At 46.0% G+C, this 22,540-nt stretch overlaps 2 long non-coding RNA genes across 6 annotated transcripts; one reads left to right on the top strand and one right to left on the bottom strand.

Annotated features, from left to right (window-relative positions):
- The first annotated feature begins 1,172 nt into the window (after positions 1 to 1,172).
- Positions 1,173 to 4,592, top strand: LOC127294730 (uncharacterized). The gene is made up of 3 exons (XR_007846963.2): positions 1,173 to 2,023; positions 2,203 to 3,063; positions 3,648 to 4,592. It is a non-coding gene; the product is annotated as an uncharacterized lncRNA (long non-coding RNA).
- Positions 4,593 to 12,363: 7,771 nt separating this feature from the next.
- LOC127294731 (uncharacterized) lies at positions 12,364 to 18,921 on the bottom strand. Of its 5 annotated transcripts, none has more exons than XR_011743040.1 (7): positions 18,264 to 18,921; positions 17,926 to 18,147; positions 16,348 to 17,713; positions 16,046 to 16,177; positions 15,186 to 15,275; positions 14,011 to 14,840; positions 12,364 to 13,195 (listed from the first exon to the last, which is right to left on the bottom strand). It is a non-coding gene; the product is annotated as an uncharacterized lncRNA (long non-coding RNA). The 5 variants fall into 5 exon arrangements; XR_011743039.1 differs by having other exon boundaries at positions 12,369 to 13,195; positions 14,011 to 15,275; positions 16,348 to 16,469; positions 17,559 to 17,713; positions 18,264 to 18,915; XR_011743038.1 differs by having other exon boundaries at positions 14,011 to 15,275; positions 16,042 to 16,177.
- Positions 18,922 to 22,540: the final 3,619 nt, after the last annotated feature.

The following is a 22,540-nucleotide window of genomic DNA, read 5'->3' as shown; positions in this document are numbered from 1 at the left end:
CGGCAAATCGGCAATGATATGTATCTCTACTAGGTACTACCTAGTACTACTTACGTGCGCAGCATGAACTGTATCTCTTTGCTTGCTTGTACTACTTTTCTGGTTCCACTAGTCATACTTCTAGACGCAAAAAGAACATCGCTGGAGGCACTCCGACGCAAACAGACGGTTTTAATTTAGTATTTACGAACGCAACGTAAACGGTCAAAATATGGTCAAAATATGGACGTTTTTTGCGTGCCTCATTTGCATCGCCCTGCTGGAGATGCCCTAAGTGCTCGAATTTTGCCTTGGACCTTAGTCCATATCTCAATACAAATTCTGAAATTCTCTTAGCCCATGTGAGAATGGTAAGGGGTGGGACTAAAGTTTACTCCCACATTGCTAGTTGGGAGAGAATTGAAGTGATATATAAAGTGGGCTGTTCTAGTCCTAGTAAGTGAGTGAGAAGAGAGAGCCCTCGTGCACTCCTCCTCCTCCGCCGCCCGCCTCGCCGAGCTTATCTTTTTGCTATTCGGAAAATTAATTGTGTAATCAATTACGAGTCATTAACGGACACGTTAATTCGTTCCGGTTTTTCTGGATCGTGGACTCGTACGTGGGTTGCGCGGACGCAAACCCTACCCTGCACGAGACACCATATGCGACCGCCTCTTTCCAGTTCATTGCGTCGCCGCCTTCATCTTCCTCATCCCGTTCTTCAGCATGCACCGACCGGCAGAACAGTAAGCCTCTGGAACCTGTCTCTCGTAGACCTGTACGGGTGAGGGGCAATCAGGTTTTTGGGGAGCAATTACGCGCGACTACTGGCAACACGACGTCGTCCGACGACGACTTTCCAAACGTCAACTTCTTCCTGGACATCGACAACCTCTTCAGCAACCTCAACATTGGCGACAACCAGAATGTTGCTGCCGCCAACATCGCCGCCACTGCTGCTGCCGTCAACGCTGGACGGTACACGTTTCTGTCCTCCTCGTTTCAGATCTTACTAGAATTTCTACTACTGCTGTTTGGAATAGATGCGATAGGTTTATCTTGTGTAGATGCTATATGTTCGTCTATTGTGTTGATCTGCATGATTAGTTCATCTGCCGTCTATGTAGTTATGGTTTATAGTTTGGATTAATTCAATATATTCATCAGTAAGCTGATTGAATTGTAGCAGCATGATGCTACCTTGAGCCACGCCATCGTTCATTGCGAATTTGCGAGGCGCCGCCGCCGCAGGGTGGACAATTACGTTGATGATCCGTGCTACTCTCTGCAAATCTCAAGCTCCAGCCGCTGCCATAGCAGCTATCTCCAATGGTCCAGTGACCCAGCCCCTAGCTGGCGATTCCCCCAGCTGCACTACCGCAGCACAAGGAACGCAACGCAACGCATTCCTCCCAATCCTTAGAAACCGCAGGAGCATTGGCCCCAATCTTGGCCTCGTCCCCTTACGCGTCGGCCTGCTCCCCCCATGTCCCTCCTTCTTGGGGTTCGGCTTGCCCCTTCTCCCTCAACCCTCACGACCCTGTCCACCAAGTTCTCGACCAAATGCCAACCTCACGACCCCGCGCCCACCACCTGCTCGACGCCGTGCCTTTCTGCATTCTTATTCGATGGGCGTGGCCCCTTTCGGTCATGGGCAACAGGTTTGCTTGCAAGAGGTTTTGACAGAAAGGCTGGAGCATTGCAGTTGGAGATGGGGAATGTGGGCCTCATTCCCATGGTAATGGCTATTTGAGGGCAGGAATGATGGCAGTGGGATTGCTGCCGGATTTGATTACATACAGTTCTGCATTGGATATTGTAAGGCAGGGAGTTTGATTAGTGAAGAAGGCACTCTGGTTCTTCTGAGTCGTGCAGGGTTAATCAGAAACATTAGTTTATAACATTCTTGTAGACGGTCATTACAGATTTGGTAAATTAGAGGGGCCTAGATTCATCAACGAGGAGATACTCAGATGCCAAAGCAGATCATGGTTGTGCGCCTGGTTTTTGTACATATACAATTCTCATCAATGGGTCATGTAAGGTGAGGAACCTTCTATTGCATAGGGATTCTTTGATGAAATGCTGACCAAATGTTCGGGCCCATATTGCTTTGCCTACAATACAAGCATTTAGTTAACAGCTGACTCTAGGCGCTATTTCTTAGGCTTTTCAGTTGAGAGGAATTTATTCTGATACAGTCACATACAAATGTTCTTACAGGATGCAGGACTGGTAACCTGAAGCATGCCTATCTGTTGTGGATGAAGATGGTCAGTGGTTGCTTATAGCCTGACAGTGCCACATACACTTCCATGATTAATGCACATTGTGAGAGGGGAAGCCTAAGAGAAGCAAGGAACATCTTTGATGGCCTCAGCGGTCACCTATACTGTGTTTATGACTTCATTCACACATACTGTAGAAGAGGTCTTTATTCAGCATACTGTCGATTAATGAAGATGCTAGAGGCTAGAGCAAGGAGCTGCCTGAACCTTATGAAGTAGCACATCATGTGCTCAGATATGCACTCTGCGGGATGGGGAGAACTAGCTTGGCATATCAACATTTTCATGAGGTGATGAATAGGGGATCGGTGCCAGACAAATAGACTTACACTTGCCTGATAGATGGAAACTATAAAGAATGTAATTGGGTGGAGGTGATAATATTGTATAGTGAAATGCATCAGAGAGGTATCTGTGCAGATTACTGCACGTATAATGCCTTCTTAAGGGATCTGACGAAGCCAAGTGTACCATGAAATTCAGTGCTAGGAGAATGTTGTTATGGTTGCATAGATAAGTCTTGGAGAAAGATGATCGTATTGGCCTTGCTTGGCACAAGTCCCTGCAAGAAAATTATCCTATGTTCAGTTTTTCAATTAGCGGATGACAAATGGAGCTCGAGACATAATTCTCTGAGCATGCTTTCCAACCAGTTATTGAGCGCAGACTGATCCTCCTTCTCATGCTTCGAATTTCGTCATGATTGTTCCTTGGATCTGCTCTCGTATATATATGTTTTCAACGATTGTATATTTGGGAATTGGTGATCACTTTCCATCTGACAAAAATGCTCATGGTAATACTGTTGCGCTCCATTTACTTTCCATATACATAGGTTGTCAACATGTGAATGGATTTAGGAATTTGGGACTGGGCTGTCGATAGTAATATGTAGGTTTTCTCTTTGTAAAAATGTACCAAGTTTCTGTAAAATCGGTTATATCAGCAATTTTTCTGATAGGAATCTTGCCATGTACCCTGTCAGATATTCTTTGTATCATTAAGGAATTTTTTTCTTAGTGTTAACTGTGGTAGAGGGAAACTGTAGCCCTTCATTTTTTAACAACGGGTCTAAATTGTATGCTAACTTGTTCATGTTTTGAAGAATGCATGTATTATGTTAGGATTGTACTGTACATCTCCATATTAACTAGATGCTATACTGGCGACTTAAAAGACTGGATGTGTTAATTTAAAGTTACACATATTTTTTGACAACGTATGTAATCAAGTGTCCTTCAAGAAATACTTCTAACAAAGGCTCAATATGTGAATTATATCAAAAAATTTAGGCATTGCCATCATCTTTTGACTGCACTAGGGCTCAATCGTATTCATCTCACAAAGACTGATTTTGATGATTTAACATAGCAACTGCAGTCTGCGGGTAGGTGATAGATCAATTCTCACTATACTATTCCCATGAGGCCTGTAGCGAAGCTACCCTGAAACCTGGAAAGCAACTGCAACTGCAAACCTGTATCATACACAGCAGGTAAGGCACTTAGAAGTTTGAAGCGCTGGTATGAAAGCTTGCTCTCACACTGAAGGGCAGTTGGAAAGCCCGTGGCAGTGCTTGTTGATGGCAGCACTACAGTGCTGCAAAGTATTGATTTCAGTTGTACAGATGACAATGCTGAAAGCGGCTGATTCATGTGCTTGTCTGCATCTCTCAATATACTATGTGCACAAATGAGAAATACATTTGAGGAGCTGGATACCTTTTCTTAAGCGAAGAAGAAAGGATACCGCGTATCACAGGTTCATTGCAAAGGTTAGTGGGACTCATCATAATTTAATAGCTTCTCCTCGTTTGCCGACTGTCGCTGCGTCACCCGCAACTCAGTCATCACCCTCGCAAACCCGCTGCTGCTCCAACACACATGTATATAACTACTGCAGTGGACCTGCGATGGGATTAGAGAAACACAAACCAGGAAAGAAAACCAATACTTAAACATTATACCTGATACTCTTATCTGATCTTCATTAGCTGGTACAGTATTGTTTGACTAGTACTCCTCGATGCCCTGCGGCTGACACTGATTTTGCACAACGTGCCTAATTAATCGTCTTCTTGGAACTGGCACTTTGGCAGTACTAAACTAAAAATATGTGCAAGCGATCAAGCAGTTGCTGGAAAGTGTCACCTGTATCTCTGCGTATCCAGTCACTTGAGGAAAAAGAATCACCTCCTCCACTGCTCAAGGCAAAATGCAGCCATCTTTTCACACCACGGTCAGAAAGCTCGAGCATGGCAATTGAGATATGTTCCTATGATCTCTCAGCCTTTTTCATCTTGTTGTCGTATGCACGAGCCTGCACGCATGGACGCATGGTGTTCTCAGCAAGGTACAGTAGTTGTTCTGTCTCGCTGTCACTGTGCACACCATAACAATCTTGAGATCGTTCTATCTACTCATGTTGCAGAGATGTGCACTCAGCGGTCGAGTGGAGCTCCTTGATCGAACGCCAGGCAGAAAAAGTAGCATGTGTTTGTGTCATTTGTATAAATCAAGTTGGAGAGATTTGCTTGGAAGACTGGTAACCTGAATGATGTTTGTGGATGAAGATGGTAAGTGATGGGTTACAGCATGACTGTCACGTACACTTGCTTGATTCATGCACTTTCTTAAACTGAAAACTACAGGGAAGGCCCCAACAGTATTCTTTTTTCAAGATGTTCCAATGTGCAGCGACCAAGACTTCCATGACTAAAGGTTTGTTGAAACCTAACTTGGCCTCTGACACAATCGAATTTGTTTCAGCATTGGCATCGAAGGAAAGGCCGATGGAGGTCCAACATTCCAAGCTACGTCTGCATGTTGATCTTTGGATTCTGGCTGAGCAGATTTACAAAGAGCAGTCAGAAGAGATGATCCCTGGCTAAGATGCACTCGCATTGTGAGGGTACGACTAAGAGAAGCAAGATATGTTTTTTTCTGGCATGGCCTCAGCCTCTCAGGTGGTTTTGCACCCTCAGCAGTGGGCTATACTGTTTTTATTCAGACATAGTGTAGAATACGAGATCTTTATTCAGCATACTGTTGGTTTCGAAAGATGCTGGAGCAAGGCATTGAACATATGTTTGACACGAGAAAAACGTACAACACGACTCCCGCGAGTAGGGCGGAAGGGCGTGGTTTCTCTCATGCGCACCGGGGATCGGTAGAGGAAAAAGATGCGGGCGTGCCAGTGTATAATGATACACAAAGTAACCAAAAAGATGCGGGAACAGTATTTCATTAATCTTTGAGATAACAAATACAATTCCCATTTATGTGTTGCGCTCCGTGGCCTACTAGCGCGGCCAGCCTGACTAGGGCGATTGCAGTCTCCTGATTCCCGGGGCCTCGGAAGGCTCCCGGTTAATTACTCCCGCGGGTTACGCCACGAGACACCTCCGATTAAGCCGTGTGGTCGTCTTCGTCGTCTTCGCTTCACGTCCTGCATGCATGATAGTGGTGAAGAATGTGTGTGGGCAGCGGCAGAGCCCGTGTCCTCGTCGGTACACGCGCCGCGGTAAGCGTGGCCTATGCTGCGGCCTCGCCCGCCCTCGCCGTCGCGCCTCGTCGGTCTTGAGCGGCGATGATGATTGTTGTTGAAGTAGCATGATGCAGTCCGTTTAGCTAGGACATCTCGACGACTTAGCGGCATCGTCGGGGTGCGCAAGGGGTATGCCTCACGGGAGTAACTTATCGGGAGACTGGCGTCGGTGTAAAACCAACACACGCTCATGTCGGCATGACCGGTGTGGTCGGCGCCGTGACTGGGCCCGACGCCGAGTACACGGCAGTCGGCGCAGCTTGGGTGCCGTCTCACGAGGCCACGGTAGAGTCGTGTCGGGGCGCCGTCCAGCGGCGACAACCTGTACGTCGTGAGGAACCTGCACGTCGCGAGCCTAGCGGCCAGTCTCGAGTTGGCCACGCACGTATCGCCCAGGTGCATGGGACGTGCATGGCGTATTCACGATCGTGTGTTTGGCTTAGCTGAGTGTGCACATGCCAAACCATGCATACACGTGTTTATCTCGTCTCTTCCTTTATTCTGATTAGTTCACCGATAAGAGTATGGCGTCAGCAGCAACACGAGATGCCGATAGCAACTCGGCCACTGCGCCAACTCCTTCGCATCTCCGTCGGGGAGAACCTGCCCACCAATGAACCTGTACGTGGACTTATGTCCATGATCAAGCTGCTCTGTACGCCGCGCTGGGGCTGTGTTTGTCCACCAGTAGCACCCGTACTCCAGGCCGGGCGAAGCGCTTGTACGCCAGGCCAGGCTGCCACCGTCCGCCGGGAGCTACACCTGTACGCCGGGCTGCACAGCGTCCCTCCGCCGGAAGCCGCACCTGTGCGCCGGGCTGTACCTGTCCGCCTGGCTGCTCCTGTACGCCACCGCCGAGCTGCACCTGTCCGCCTGCATGCCGTGTTCCAAGCTGCGCATGCACGCCGACGCTGAGCTATTCGTCGAATCCAGGATGCCGAGGACTTGAAGGTGTACGTCGAGCTGACCCCTGCTGGCCGAAGCTGAACCTGTACATCATGGTATGGACGTTGTGGCCGCGGCAAGGGCCAATGAAGTCGGCGGCAAAGGGCTGCGTGCCCGGAGCGCCTCGACGTCGCCGCCTTGGCTCCAGAGCAACACGCTGAGCGCCTAAACACCATGGCCGCTGCAGTCACGTGAGCTCCATGGAGTTCGCTTCGAGGGGCCGCGCTCCCGTGGCACCTTAGCGTCGTCATCCAGACTCTCGAGGGTCCACACTCCCGTGGCATCTTAGCGTCGTCCTCCCTGCTCTGGTCCGCGGTGGTGGAGATGGCGGCAGGCTGCGCGCCGGCAGCTCCGACGCTTGTACTTCGTCACCAAGATCGACGACGGGCGACATGTGCTGTAGAGAGAAAGAAAAAGAGTGGTCGGCTATGTCAGCCGTGAATCTCACCATTAGCAAAGCTCAGCTTCGCCTCCATGGTCGTGCGTCCTCCTCCTTGAACCTGTACGTCTTGCTCCGAGTGCTGGATGGATGGGTTGCCGTGCGAGAGCTGGCTATGGCTGAGAGCTGGATGCGATCTCCTTGGCCAACTCCTCCGTGCCTCCCTTCTCTGTATTCTTTTGTTCTGTCCTCTGCCGTCTGAGTCTTGCCTCTATATATAGGCGGCCGGCCGGCACGAGATAAGGATCGTGGCCCTGTTTTACGGAACAAACATCCCGATCGATTCCCCTGATCTCATCCGTAGGCTGCACGTCAGCTATTTAAAATTTTATCTGCTTTGCTTCTAGAAACTCCATGTACCTGATACAACAGAACAAGAAAAAGTATTGCGTCGTTGAGACTCCCCTTAACCCAAGTTGTCACGTACATGCTCGAGTCCATCCGGCCGATCGATCAGGTGCGTGCACGAGAAGCTGCTGAGTCCACCCAATATACGAGTCCATCAGCCTAAACTGGATTCCGTGGCTCCCAGGTGGACCTGGCCGATGAAATACGTACGAATACATGTACACGTGACGACTCAGTTCATGTATATGCTAGGTCCTTTCGAACCACCAGAGCTGTATACTCATGCGTATTCGGGCGGCCAAAAATCCTTCAAACAACATAATGAAGCAACACAACATTTGCTGATATATCTGTGCAGGATGAGGATAACTGACTTCGCTTATCACCATTTTCATGACATGATGGAAATGGGATCAGCGGTACTTTCCATTGGGTGGAGGCGATAATATTCTATTGTGAAATGCATCAGAAAGGTATCTGTGCAGATTGTTGCACACTTAATGCCTTGCTTAAGGGATTCGCTAGAGCCAAGTGCACCATGCAATTCAGTACTCGACAAAAATGTTGTTTTGGGTGCATAGACAAGTCATTGAGAAAGTTGTTCGTATTGGCCTTGTTTGCATAAGTAGTCCATGCTAGAAATTTATCCTGTATTCGTATTTCTCTTATAGTCCTTTTTTTTTCCTTATTTCCCTTTCTCACTTCTTGCAGTGTATCCTGGTAAAAATAATTCAGCGGATGACAGATGGAGCCCGAGACAACATTCTCTGAGCAAAGCTGGGTGCTTTCCAAACAGATATTAAGCACAGACAGGTCCCCCTCTTGATACTTCAAACTTTGTCACGGCTGTTCCTTGGTTCCGTTCTCGTATAGATATGTTCTCTGGCAGAGCAATGCGCATAAGCGAAAGTATGAATTCATAAAATGGTTCAAGTCCTATTGGGTTAAAACGTGCGCATATATTCACCCAGAATTAGCATCCCTCTAATTTCTTATCAGTCCAGGTACAAGAAATCAATCATGCCAGCTCCATCTAAAGAAATTACAGAATCAGACTCGGTAGGGCTGCTTCATATACGTTCCTATGATCCTATGGTAGTTATGCCTGGCTAGGCTGAGCATAGCGTAGAGCATCAATCATTTTCAATGTTAATAGCATTACTTTAATAGCAACACATCCAAGATTACAAGTGAATAAGTGTTTGTATATTGGGAAGTAGGGATGACTTTCCATCTCACAAAAATGCTCCGTTCATTTATTATGCTCCGATTAATTTTCTTTGATGAGGCATGAAGGAAATTCTGTTGACCATGCATTCCATATACTCCCTCCATATCAGATTTTTGTTACTTACGACATGTCCAAACGACATTTATTTGTTTTGTGGAGAGAGTACCTAGCATGTCAAGAAGTGAACGGATATAGAAATTTGGGGCTGTGCCATTGGCAGTAATATGTAGGGGTGTGTTTGGTTTGGTTCCCCAAGTAGCCCTGCCAAAAAATTGGGTATCCTTCAGATTTTGGTCATTGTTTGGTTTGTAGCCAAAATTTTGGCTGCCCATGGATATCCATCTCCCCCACTCACAGAATCTTGCCAAATATTTGGCCGAATGTGGGCTGAGGATTCCTTGACCAAAAAATTGGCAAGCCAACTCTTACCAAATGTTTGGTAGGGCTAGTGTGGGCATCAACCAAACACACCCTAGGTCTTCTCTTGGTAAATAGTTAAAAAGTTGTAAAATTGATAGTTCTTGTATCGGAAATTTTGCGATTGGCATCTTTGCACACATATTAACCTGTCAGATACGCACCATTGTTCCCATTCTTTGTAGCATTAAGGGGAAATATTTTCTTAACTGTTTTAGTGTTAACTGTGGTAGAGGGAAACTATAGCCCTTTATTGTACAAATGGTCTACCTTACATGGTAACTTATCCATGTTTTGAAGAATGCACTTGTCACGTTAGGGTTGTATTTTTTGTGTCTGCATATTAACTAGATACCATACCGGCGACTTGAAAAAAACTTGTGTTAATTTGAAGTTACACATTTCATTCGACATCAACAGTAATCCAAGTGGCCTTCAAGTAGCATTTCTAACAAAGTTCAAACTGTGAATTAAATCAGCACTTTTAGGCATTGCAATCATGCTTTGACTAGCCTGGGCACAATCTTATTAATCTTACAAAGATTGATTTTGATGGTTTAGCATAACAAGTACAGGAGGGTGTCCCATCAGGCCTGTAGCGAAGCTACCCTGAAACCTGAAAGCAACTAACTGCAAACCTGTAGCACACACCGTAGGTAGGTATGGCACTTAGAAGGGGTGGTATGAAAGCATGTCCTCAGAGCATCTCCACTCGTTTGCCCTCCCCACGCCGAAATCCGGGGAAATTTACGTCTGGATTGGACGTAAATTTGGCGTGGGGAGGAGTAGTTTCCCAGCCGCGATCTCAGGCGAAGACGGCGATCTAAATTTGAAAAACGGAAACTTGACAAACTACGGCATAAAACGGTCGAATTTAGACTAAATTTAATGATATTTACTATATAGAGGGCGAAGTTCATACATAGAGACCGAATTCGACTATATTTCGAATTCGGCTAGGGGAATACAACTGTAAATATAAAAACACGGCGCTCTACATGCCGAAATGGCGGTAGAACACCGTGTAGTCGCCGCCATCGTCGTCGTCGAACTGCGGCGGCGCCGAAGCCGCCTGGCTGCTGCCTTGGCCGGCGTCTCCCCACCGGCCACTGGTGCGAGGCGGGGACGGCGATGGCTTGTAGTCATCGTCGGAGGCTTCGAGGTCGACGACGAGGACGGCGGCGCCGGATGGAGGAGTCGCAGGCCGCCGGTAGCGAGCGACGTCCTGGAGGAGCCTCGCCTGCCGCTCCGCCTCCTCCTTCTCCCACTGCTCCCTCGACCAGGCGCAGGCCTGGTCGAGCGGCATGGCGTTGTCGGCGGGGACGAGGTCCTGGAGGGACCTCGCGATGACGGCCTCGAGGATGGCGGCGTCCTCGGCGCTTTCGGCCTCCTCCACCTTCACCTTCGCCGGTTTTCGCTTCCGCTCGCCGGAGGTGTCATGTTCGCGCTTGGGGCGGCGCCGTCCTTGTGCCGTCGATGGCTCGCGGATGACGATGCCGCCGCCGCGCGTGCGGTGGCTCGGCGGGGAATCCGGCTCCTTTTTCACCGGCGCCAAGGATGGCGCCGACCTGGAGATCGACCTCGCCGCCGAACCGGACGACGAGGAACTGGCAGCCATGCGCCGTGGCTGCCACCTGTTTCCCCGTTGGCGGCTGGTCGATGCCCTCGATGGAGGGGGCATCGTGAGCCTCGGCGAGTTGCCGCCCTCGATGTGCTCGAGGACGTTATGGAGCGTCCTATTCGGGGCGCTCCACCAACGCCGGCGACCCGCGGCGTTGTTGCGCGGAGGCGGAGGTGGCGGGCCGTCGTAGGACGCCAGTTCGCGCTCCCACCGCCGGAGAAAGAAAGAGTTCCACCGAGTGTAGTTCTCGGGGTGGTGGCGCGGGTCGGCGCGTTCTTCCTCCGTCATCGCCATCCGCGCCTCCTCGATGGCGACGTCGAGGGCGTGGCCCTGGGGCGGCGGCGGGATTGGCACGCCACCAGCGCTTAGCCGCCACCCGCCGCCGGGGGGCCTTGTGTCCGGCGGGCAGGGGTACTCCGCTTGGTGGAGGAGGTGCCCCTCCCACGCGTGGAGCGATCGGCGGGGGAAGCCGTTGTTGGCTGCGCCGTCGTCGTCGTAGAACGCCATCGGTGGAGGGTGAGTGGAGGGAGAATGGAGGAAGAGTGGAGCAGGGACGTCGCGGCGAGTGGAGCGGCTTATATAGGCGCGGCGGGCGCCGGCGATTAATGCCGCATGGAAGACGATGCGTGCGCGGAAGACGATGCGACGACATTAACTCGCCGCGTGGAAGGCTTTTACAGTGCGCGAAAGACGATGCGATGAGGACGACGATCGGTGTCCCTCGCCGACAAGTTGGGGCCACCAGACGCGCGGGAAGTTTCCTCGGCGTTTCCCGCGTTTTCGTTTCGTCCGGACTCCCCGAGCGCTCCCGGGGGGGCCGGGGATGGCGTGGGATCGCCGGATGAATTTAGGCCCAAATCCGGACGAAATCGAGAAACCGGAGGCGCGACTGGACCGAATTTCGCCGTCCGGATGACAAAACGCGGTCCTGGGACCTCGTCAGGGAGACGAGTGATGCTCTCACACCGAAAGGCAGCTGGAAAGGCCGTGGCATCGACAAGTTGCTATGCACACAAAATTAACGTCAAGTGCAGTGCCTGTTGATGGTAGCACTGCAAGTTGTGATTTCAGTCGCACAGCTGACAACGCTGAAAGCCACCCATTCATGTACCTCTCTGCATCTCTCAATATATTATGTGCATACATGAGAAATTCATAGGAGAGCTGCGTATGTTTCCTTAGTTGGGCTCTTAGTTTAATAGCTTCTCCCCCTCTGCCGACTGCCGGCCGCGTCACTCGCAGCTCGGTCACCACATACGCAAACCCGCTGCTGCTCCGACATGTATATACAACTGTTGCAATGAACCGCTGATGGGATTAGAGAAACACAGCTGTGGCCTGTGGGAAGCAAGCCAATACTTAAACATTACTAGATTTAGATGTGCGCCTTGGCGCACGACCCCGTGGAGCTCATGCCGATGTTCATTTTTTGTAAGGGTGATAAAATTTAACTGAATATGACAATATATTTTTTAAGTTTAACAAAAGTGTTGCTAAGATGAAATTACGACAAATCACACGAAACTACAAACGGAGCAACAAAAAACTTATATATAAGTAGGACAATAGGGAATACATTTATAGCACGTAACACCTGCTTGTTATGTGAAGAGTAACACAAGTAAAAAATAGCAAAAGCAACATCTACATATGATACGAAATGTAGTCCTAACATGTATAAAGATAATAAAAATCAATGAAACGTTGACCGCATGTATCTCAATTTTGGGGTTAGGTTATTTGACACAATCCTGTTGATAGCATGTATCTCAATTTTGGGGTTAGGTTATTTGACACAATCCTGTGAATACGTCTCATGGAGGGCATATAAGTTTAATGTTGAAAGTCTATTACATAACATAGCTAATGGAATTCATAGGTACAATATGGGAATTTTATTCAAGTTTAATAACACAGTCCTGCAGGCAACAAATGATATTGGCCAAGGAAGTAGTTCTGATGGATTATATTCACATGTAGAGCAACAGAAGGCTATGTATCCATGCCTGTGAAACAGATTTCATCATTATAGCATAAATAATTAACAAATCATTGCATGCAAGTATTGTAGGAAAATCAGTGTGCACAGGTGGGTAAGTACAACTTTGAATGGACCAGGTGGGAAGCGATGCTGTAGTAATTCATTGCATGTTCAGGTTTCAAGTTTAGCCAACCTTCTTCACAATACCTCATAATATCAGGGTAGGACCAGATGCATCAAATGGAGCGAGTAATTTTGCACCAGCGCACTTATGTTTTTTTTGTTGCAAATAGGAGTAAACCTTTTGGTAAATGTAAAGCTAAGATATGTATGAAAAATGGAGGAGATTTACATTTGTAATAGTGATTTCTTTCTCTTTAGCCATGGGAGTCGCACAAAGCTGCAAGAACGAAGAAACACATCAGCACATCGACTTAAAATTTGGAGCATAGAATGTGAGAAAACAGTGATCATACGAAACATGCCCTTCAATCTAGTGAAAGACGAAATGGAGAGCCGACCCTATGCTTTGTTAAACTCGGTTGTTCTATTCCTTAGTTTGACGAAGATGTATGCCCAGCAGTGTGTAATCGTATTCTTAAAACTGTATGGCTTTATTATTTTAAAGTCGGGCAATATCTTGCCTGTTATCTAAAAAAAAGACGAAATGGCATGCCAGGGGTTGTTCCTGAGCACATAGTTGCCTATTGAACAGTAGCATATTGAACATGTCCTTTGATATACATAGTAGAAGGGCTAATGGCATGCCAGGAGTTGTTCTTCAGCACATAGTTGAACAATCAGGTGCAGGTGGGTGTTTCTTAGCTAGATGGACCAGGCTGAGTTGCAGGCAGTTCTAGAGGATTAAGTAAATACTCACGTTTAGAAAAACAAAAAGCATAAGAATATTCAAAGTAATTTTCCAAGAAACCATGAGCCGTTTTCATTCCATTCAGCTTATAAATTTGTAATTAAGCAAGAGTAGTTTTGGTTAGCAGAGAAAAGGCACTAAACAAAGTGTGACCTGGATATGGGGGATGTTTTGAACACAAGTACTAAACCCAGCTGGAAGCAGACGTAGAGTACATAGCGGGTAACCAACAGAGTTACATGGATCATATGGTTCTGAAATAACATACGTTTCCAAAATAACAAGCAGAAGATAAAGATTATATGCCTAACATTTATTTCCTGTAAACATTTGAGACATTATACCTGCTCCAGATTTACGCTGCCTCCTTGGGCGGTCCATTAGCCTGAGCTTTCTGTGGCAGCGGTCAGAACCTACAAACATTTTACACGAGACTTGCATCGCCAGCCAATGTACCAAGAAGGCTGAATTTTAGACAGCAAAACAATGTTTATAAGGAAACAAATTGTGGTCTTTTATCGGCTGCTAACAAAGATCATTGGCGGGTCAAACCATAAAACTATCAAAAAACGTAGCACATGTGCAAAAACGATTAGAAACTAATCAAAAAGCTTGGCCCGGAAGACCCTGTTGTGTGCACATGAACAATTGACCAGCCATGTAATATTTAGAAAACAAAAGATTGAAAAACATGCCATCTGAAGCTACTCACCTAATTATAATCCAAGATAGAACATCAAACACACCTATAAATTCCCTTGTAGTTACAGTAAAAAGAAACGATATTATAGCAAACAAAGACAAGCACATTGGTAGGCAGTAGTATACAGGAATCAAGATCCAAAACACATGTCAATTACCCATCTATATTCCTTCTACAAAACATAAACATCATAAATTAGGCATCATTTACTGAAATAAATATTTGGCTGCAAGGGCATCGCTACATTTTTTACTGAACAACCTAACTTGTGTAAGTGGTCAATTGCACAGTCAGTGGTCAGGACTATCTAAACAATATGCAAGGAAAATATACTTGCTACACAAAAGTTATTTTTATTACAGAAACAAAGGTGTGAAGCAGAGAAATATTTGTTCAGATTCCCCACACAGCCATGGTCACCATATATTTGTTTAGGCAACGTACCTTGTGAACTGGATCTCATGAATGAACCTAGCATAAATCAAACAAAACACAATAATATGCCTGTCATGAGCATATTAGTTTAACTCAAAGGCTTCAACTATGTTTAGAAGATGCAATCTAAATGAAACAGCATACAGATTTCAGAAAATATCCTCCTGTGAGCTGGAGAAGAAGTGCAGGCAACACATATACACAACCAAATAAATCATAGTGGTCATATTTTAGCGATCTCATTAGTGTACTCTTAACATTAGGTTTTGTACACGCCTAACATGACCTCTTGTAACCCCAAAGAGACAGAAAATTAATCGAACGAACATATCAATGGAGAACCTGCCAAGGTGGATAGAGATACCGGACACGATGGCCTACCCTATGGAAGCAATGACGGGACGAAGAGTAGACAAAAGACCTGACTTTTGGCCTGACGTGTGATGCTCCTGCAGGCTGTAGTGGGGCAACCTAGCGAACCATCAACAACATGTGGTATAGGAGTGAGTTTTTTAAAGACGCCTTGAACAAGAAAAACAACACAAGAAACAGATACAGATTCTATGCAAACAAAGAAGTCACGAAAAGTAACAGGTGAACAATACTTTTTATGCACAATAACCTACTTCCAGAGACACACTGTTAGAGGAAGGGACTACAATAGAAACAGATCTTCTCCATAAATCATTATGACTAATAAACATTCATAGGCATAGCCTATCATTTGCCAGTATAGTAGACCAAACACTTTATCTAGTCTAGAAATCGGTATGTGTTTGCCACCCAAAGAATATAAATGGAAATAGCTAGGATAGCAACATTAGCTGAATCAGAGTAAAACTACCTAAATGTGATCATAAGCCTTCTCATATCTGTTGATACACTTCTCTGCATTTTAAACTTACAGATGCAGGTTGCTAAATTTGTCAAAGAACTACAGCGAGTGTAGGACAAAGGCTTTAAGCATTTCAGCCATTAAAACAAGCTAGTATTATCACCACTCAGAAAGAAATGATCTGATAGATAACATGGTTGATTCTGAATCTTTCTAATCAAGTTGTGAAGAGGAGCATATAACATGGCAACTGTGGCAAGCTACTCATGTGTTTTTCAGGCAGCCCTCTTAAAGTTGTATGTTGCTAAATTTGTCAAATACACCAGGAATGAACATCAGTTTACCATACTTGAGTTAGTGCCATAAAAATTCAGATTATTACGTTGAGCTGTTTGAACATACTCACGTATGACATGTAACTGATCCAACATCCATAGTACACATTCCAGGCTGCTGATGATCATCCTCGAGCTCCAAGCAAGCTATTCACCTGGCGCTTGAGGCATCAATTTAGTGACGCTCGAACATAACCTATGATCTATACGACAACCAAGAATAAAACCATTAGTTCCCGACACATAACATGTGTGACAACAATCATTAATCTGGCATAGAAAAAACAAATAACCTAAAAGAGCTAAAAGATATATTGCACGTATAGTAGTAGTAATCCATCAGCAAGAAAGTTGCAGGGGGGCAGGAGACTACCACATTAAGACTTTTTTAAGTCATGCTGGAAGACAATTATTGACCCCATGCCCTTGCGACGACATTTTCACAGTACTTGTCAATTATATGCTGCATAAAAACCTGCACTTTCTGGTTGTTCCCTGGAACAAGAAAGAAGAGGACTAAAAAATTAGGACACACTCAAGTTGTTCTCTAATAAAAAGGAATTAGATACTGGATTAACTTAATGTGTACACATGGCAAAAAATCAAACTATACATGCAAGTTAGTTCGCCGAATTGTATACATGTAATGCCTGTTATACATAGTTAGCAATAGCAGTAAGCAAGATGAGGACTAACCAGTTGGAGTACAGATTAAAACATCTGCAAAAAAAAATATAAATGTTGCACAATTAATTGTTATGACAGAATCACAGCTTGGGTGTTCTGGCACATATGGCGCTGATTTCCAGGTAGTTTTTTTTTTTGCATCATATAAGGAACGAGCATACATACTATTATAAATGAATGTAGCAAAATGGAATTTGTGGTTACAATTACAGATTATTTTGATGGTTCAGCAAAATAATGTGGACTTGGATAAGTTTTTCTGTACAAGAAAGAAACCATATGTAAATAAAAACCTGTGTCACTCAAGTACTCTATGAAGCTAGCTTAATTATTTCAGCACCACCACTTTTAAATCACTGAAAAGCTTTGAAGAAAAGATATGAACTCTACAAGGAATTAACTTAAACATCAAGTTTATAGGCAAATATTTCAAGTCTAGGGATCATAATTTTGCTGAACTCTGGAAGGCAGGATGATTAGATCGTGCAGTATTAGAGATTGAGCATGTATCCAGGAGAAACAATGGAAAACATATAAATCCTATCCATGCAGAAATGTAAAAAAAAATGCCGTTCCTAACATGGAGTAGTAAAATAGAAAAGATCTGTATAACCTCCTCGAAACATGAAAGTCAATTTGATCCAAAATTTCAAAATGCATGCTCGCAGACTACTTCAAGGATTTATTTGGTACTGACACCATACCTACAATCTATTTAATCTCTCCTACGCTCCATATAATGGACAATCTGGCCAGGAGCAGCGCTGGCATCTACAATAGCAATTTTTCTTCATACTATGAAGCTTATTCCTCCACTCCATTGTAGCTATTATTAACCAGTAAACTTTTATAGAAAATATCAACCAGCACTTCCTGCAGTTTACTCTAGTGTATTACCTTGATGAGGCAGTGGAGCGAAAATAAGTTGCAAACTACATAGTAGAAAGAATGGTATATTTAGCACCATTAGGAACTGAGTTCATCCATGGAATAGCAAGACTGACGTCTCGAGTAAGATTAAGTTCCTGCTAGCCTGGGTGGGAACTCTCAGCCTGCAACATAACCAGAGAAAACCTATTATCCCATGTAAACAATTCATCGAACACCTGAAAAGCGCAAATAATGTGAAGCCATGAAAAATTGATCCAAACCAAATCAGCCTCAACATATGCAGTGGGAAAACATATCAATCCCTAAGGATTGGATGGGGAGAGAAAAAATGTGAGCAAAAAGGGAGAAGAGGAAGAGGAAAAGCCAAGAGCACCTTATCTGGCCTGGGCAGTGAGGATGGATGTGCCAGCACGGTGGCCTGGCTGCACATCAACCTCTACGCATCTGTCCTCATGGTGATGCCGCCAGGCCGATGAGCATACAGCCGTGGGGGCCTCGCATTTGTCCACCTCCTAGCTGGCCCGCCCCTTGATCTTCTTCGCCATAAGCAGATCGGGCGACCGTACCGCCTCCACATATCTTCTGCATCTGTTAGCTAGCAAAGAAAGACCAGCAAGAACGCGTGAGATCACTGGAAAAAAAAAAGAGCAAGAACGCGTGAGATGGGGTCTGGTGCTAGGCCGGTAGGAGAGAGAAGAGGAGGCAACAAACCGATACAGCCTCCGTCGTCCGCCAGCTGCTGCCGCCATTGTTGACCTCAATCCCACACCACGGCCGCCTACCATGCCATGATTTTCCACTGCCGCCAGATTTGGTTTGAGACAGAGATTGTGTGAGGTGGTGGTCTCACCCGGCCGTCGGTGTTCCAGATCGAGGCGGAGGACGACGAAGCGCGGTAGAAGCTCGTGGCGGCTACCGTGCGGCCGACTGCTCCAGAGCAGAGGAAGAAGAGGAGAAGTGGTGTTCCCATGAAGATGACGAGCGTGCCACTCCATCTGTGCCTTGCACACAGCAATTTCTTCGGAGGCAGTGGCGCGGCGGGAGGACGACGAGCGGGGGAGGAGCGTGGAGGTGCAGGTCGGGGAGAGAGGGAGGTCGACGGCCGTTGGAGGAAGAGGCTGTCGTGCGCACGGACGGCCGCCGCCTGTGCGGGGTCGAGGGAGGGCCGGCTCAAGCTGGACCGACAGGCGGCGAGCTCGCGACCTCCATGTAAAACTCGCTCCTGCTGGCCCGAGGAGGAGATACAACGGCGCCATGGCGGCCATGGAGGAGAGGCGGCGCGAGGACGGCGAGCGGGGGAGGAGAAATGGGCAAAGAGGAAGAGGCATGAGCGAGGCGAGGCGACGATTGGGGAGAGAGGACGGACACGGGGATTGGGTGTGCGGCAGCTAGGGTTCCCACCGAAGGAAAGGCGAGGCGAGCGCGACCCATAAATGACCCACAGAGACTGACGCGTGGGCCCGACCGACGGTAGGACCCAAATGCAGCCAGACGCGGGTAGAAAACGGCCAGTTCATGGCTTTTGCTAGTGCGCTGCTGCCAGAAACGGACGGCTGAGATCGAGTGTTGACCAGGAACAGTAAAAATCCGACGGTTTAAAAGCTGGAATCGCTGTGAAGCCCCCTATGGGGGGCATCGTTTATACCTTTAGATTTTTTGATACTCTTATATATCCGATCTTATTTTGACTAGTGCTCGATGCTGTTGCTGCTGACACAGATTTGGGCAACGTGCCTAATCGTCTTCTTGGAACTGGCGGGGCTATTAAAATATGTGCAAGCGATCAAGCAGTTGCTGTAAAGTGGCGCCTGTATCTGGGCGTGTCCAGTCACTTGGGGAAAACGAATCTCCTCCTCCACTACTCAAGGCAAAATGCAGCAATCTTTTCAGACCACGGTCAGAAAGTTCAAGATTGGTAACTGCGATCTGTTCTTGTGATCTCGGCCTTTTTCATCTTGTTGTCGTATGCACGAGCCTCTATGCATGATGTTCTTGTGATCTATCTGCCTTTCATCTTCTTGTCGTAGTAGTTGTTCTGTCTTGCAATCACTTTGCATGCCTGAGATCGTTCTATCTATATGTTGCAGAGATGTGCACTGGCGATCGAGTGGGGCACAAAAGGAGCTTGGGTTTGCGTCATTTGTATACATCAACTAGCAGAGATTTGCTCTTGATTTGGTTTGATCCATCTGCTCCTGGAGCGATTTGGTTTGATCCGTCCGGTTCCTGCGCGCAGTGATGGTCCATGCTCTGTTTTTTCAATGGGGAAATTTTGAGAACCACACGGCTGAAGTCAAGACACGATAGCGATGAAGCGCAGGACATGTAAACTATCTTGGGCACAGTGATCTGCCACAGCAACATGGAATTTCTGTATTGCATTAGGGCATCTTCAGCGGGGCGACGCATATTTATGTCCGTTTGCGTCGGGCACGGACAAAAAACGTCAGATGTCGCGTCGTCTGCCCTTCTCCGTGGCAGACACATTTATTTAACCGCATGCGTGATTAGAGAGAAGAGAGAGGAAAATATTCTGTTTGTGTGGTTAGGAATGAACGCATGCGTGATTAAAGGAGGAGAGAGGGCTGCATGCAGCCCAACCGGACACAAACGGACGCGCGGACGCGTCCGCAGAGACGCATTCCTGGCGCATATTTGGTCCATGTTTGCGTCAGGACGGACACTGCGGACGTTTTGCGTCTTCCCGCTGGAGAGCGTTTTTTATCCGCGCAGCGCAAACGGACGCTGGAGATGCCCTCATGGGTCATGACAGGCTGCAAGAACAGTTGGATATCCTCGGAACAGGCAGTTCCAGTCTGCTGTAGCAGCTACAGAAGAAATGCATAAGCTATCCTATCTATACCTAGGAAGTTGAGGAGTACAGCATACAAGGAAGTATTGTACTTCCTTTTCTCCTCGTGCCATTTCAGCACGAGCAAAATATTTAGGAATTGTTTATTGACAGAGAATAATCGGTCAGTATTTGTTTTCCCTCGGCATATATACTCTGTCATCATAAAGGACGCGTATAGTATATAATAAACATTTAATTGGGTCGTTGAATATTGTCGTGAGAATAATTCAACATCAGTGATCAAGCTTAAAGTCCACGATTCCATTTATTTAGTTGGAAGTTTGAAGCTTTCTGTCCATCTTGCTCAATTGACAGCAAAAAGAAAAGGTCATTTGCATCTTAATTAGGACATTTCCTTGCCCTAGGAACCATGTTGTGGATCAAAACGTTTCTGGATGTATGTTCCACGCACGTTGTGTATACCTACTGCTGCATTTTCTTTCAGTGCAAGAGAATACTGGATTATTTGTTGACATGGTCCGTTTTATTTGACCTTTTTGCGTTGTCCTTCCACTGACGTTGTAGTATTAATTTCCATAAAAAAGTTATACAGTACTATTAATTAATTGGAGCATGGAACTTACATGGCTAATTTTATTTGACCTGGCATATGCCATGTGTTTCTTCAGAGCGAGCAATTATCTCTGATGTGTAAAAGCAAACGCATCATGCCTAGTATTTCAAAAGATTACAAAAATGCAAGGTGTCATGCGTTGAAACCGTATGCCGCATAACCGACCATATCTAACCCAGTGCTAATTGGTGGAATCTAACTCGTGTCAACATCAATTACGTATGTACTCCTGTGAACTGGTTGTTACTAAGTACTCCATTCGATTTATAATAAATATCGAAGATTTAATATAAATTTGTACTATTATGAATCGGAGGGAGCCGCGTTGGCACCCCTTATTTGTCCGTGTACAACGTTTAAGAAAGAAATATTTTCATATCAGATTTTAAGGCCTGAAGTCCGCATTGACACACGCAAGCTTTCTAGGCAGCGTTAGGCTACAACCGCACTTGCAGAAAAAAGAAACATTCTCTATGACCGGTTCCCTTGTGGAATGAATTGATAAGTGTATGCGAATTTTTTTCCCGCAAAAAAAAGTGTATGGGAATTTCATTAGTCTAACAATATATCTTACAAGAGAAAATCTAAAGCCTGTTAGCTTCCTAGTCCTACCGGCAAAACCAACTCGCCACGGATGACCGAGGCATCTGTCATGATCTAAGAGGAGGAGGGTATTTTACGGAAAAAGAGAGGAGGGGGAAGGCGGGGAGAGAATGAGAAAGAGAAAAGGAGAGTGGAGTGACAATCCAACAAAGTAACTATATATGACCATCACCCTGAGGGCTAATAAGCGACAACGCCAATGGGCACCGGCTTAGATTAATTGCTTTATCGGGGTGCCAACGCCTTAGATTTATCTTGGGGGCCAATGCTAGTAAGATGTATGTGTCGTCAACAAGGTAGAAAAAAGGAGCAGGAGAAGAGTTTTATTTAATGAAGATGAGCAAGAGATGAGGGATGCGAAATTCAAGAGAGGCAACATCCTAGATTCAAGAGGTGAAATAAAGAAATAAAGGGGAGGACTTTTACTCCACAAGACATAAGAGTGTACGCTAAGATATACTGCACAAATATCTTATCTACCGAGCAATCGACATCGGTTTTGCTATATCTAGATGAATAAAAAATAGCCATTTCTAAGTTAATACTACCATGTCTTTTTTTTTCTCATCCTAGCTTTCATAATTGTATATATTGGCTGCACCTTGGAGATTCTTTAAAGTTGTCTAGCATCTTTTTAGCCTTCAAAGGGCAAAAAATATACTTCTCACTCTCAGATATTCCTGGGTCCCTCCAATTATGTGAAGTCACCTTCATGCAATGTGAACCATGCCAAGAAGTATTGTGCTTCTGAAAGATCATGGAGCCCCCATGTGTGCTTTTAGTAAATTATGATAATCTCTATGGACTAACTTTTGCATTGAGTTTCACTTCTAGGTTTTGTCCACAGCCATTCCTTGAACCATATGTTAGCTTCAAGGATGGAAGAAGATAAAGTGATGAACATGGCGTTATTGAAGGAATGATCCGAAGATTGGTGATGAGAAGTTGAGCCTATGA

This window comes from Lolium perenne, chromosome 4 (genome assembly GCF_019359855.2).
Source record: "Lolium perenne isolate Kyuss_39 chromosome 4, Kyuss_2.0, whole genome shotgun sequence".
Classification (NCBI taxonomy): domain Eukaryota; kingdom Viridiplantae; phylum Streptophyta; class Magnoliopsida; order Poales; family Poaceae; genus Lolium; species Lolium perenne.
The sequence above is the reverse complement of the archived record's forward strand: the minus strand, read 5'-3'. Positions and strand labels throughout refer to the sequence as shown.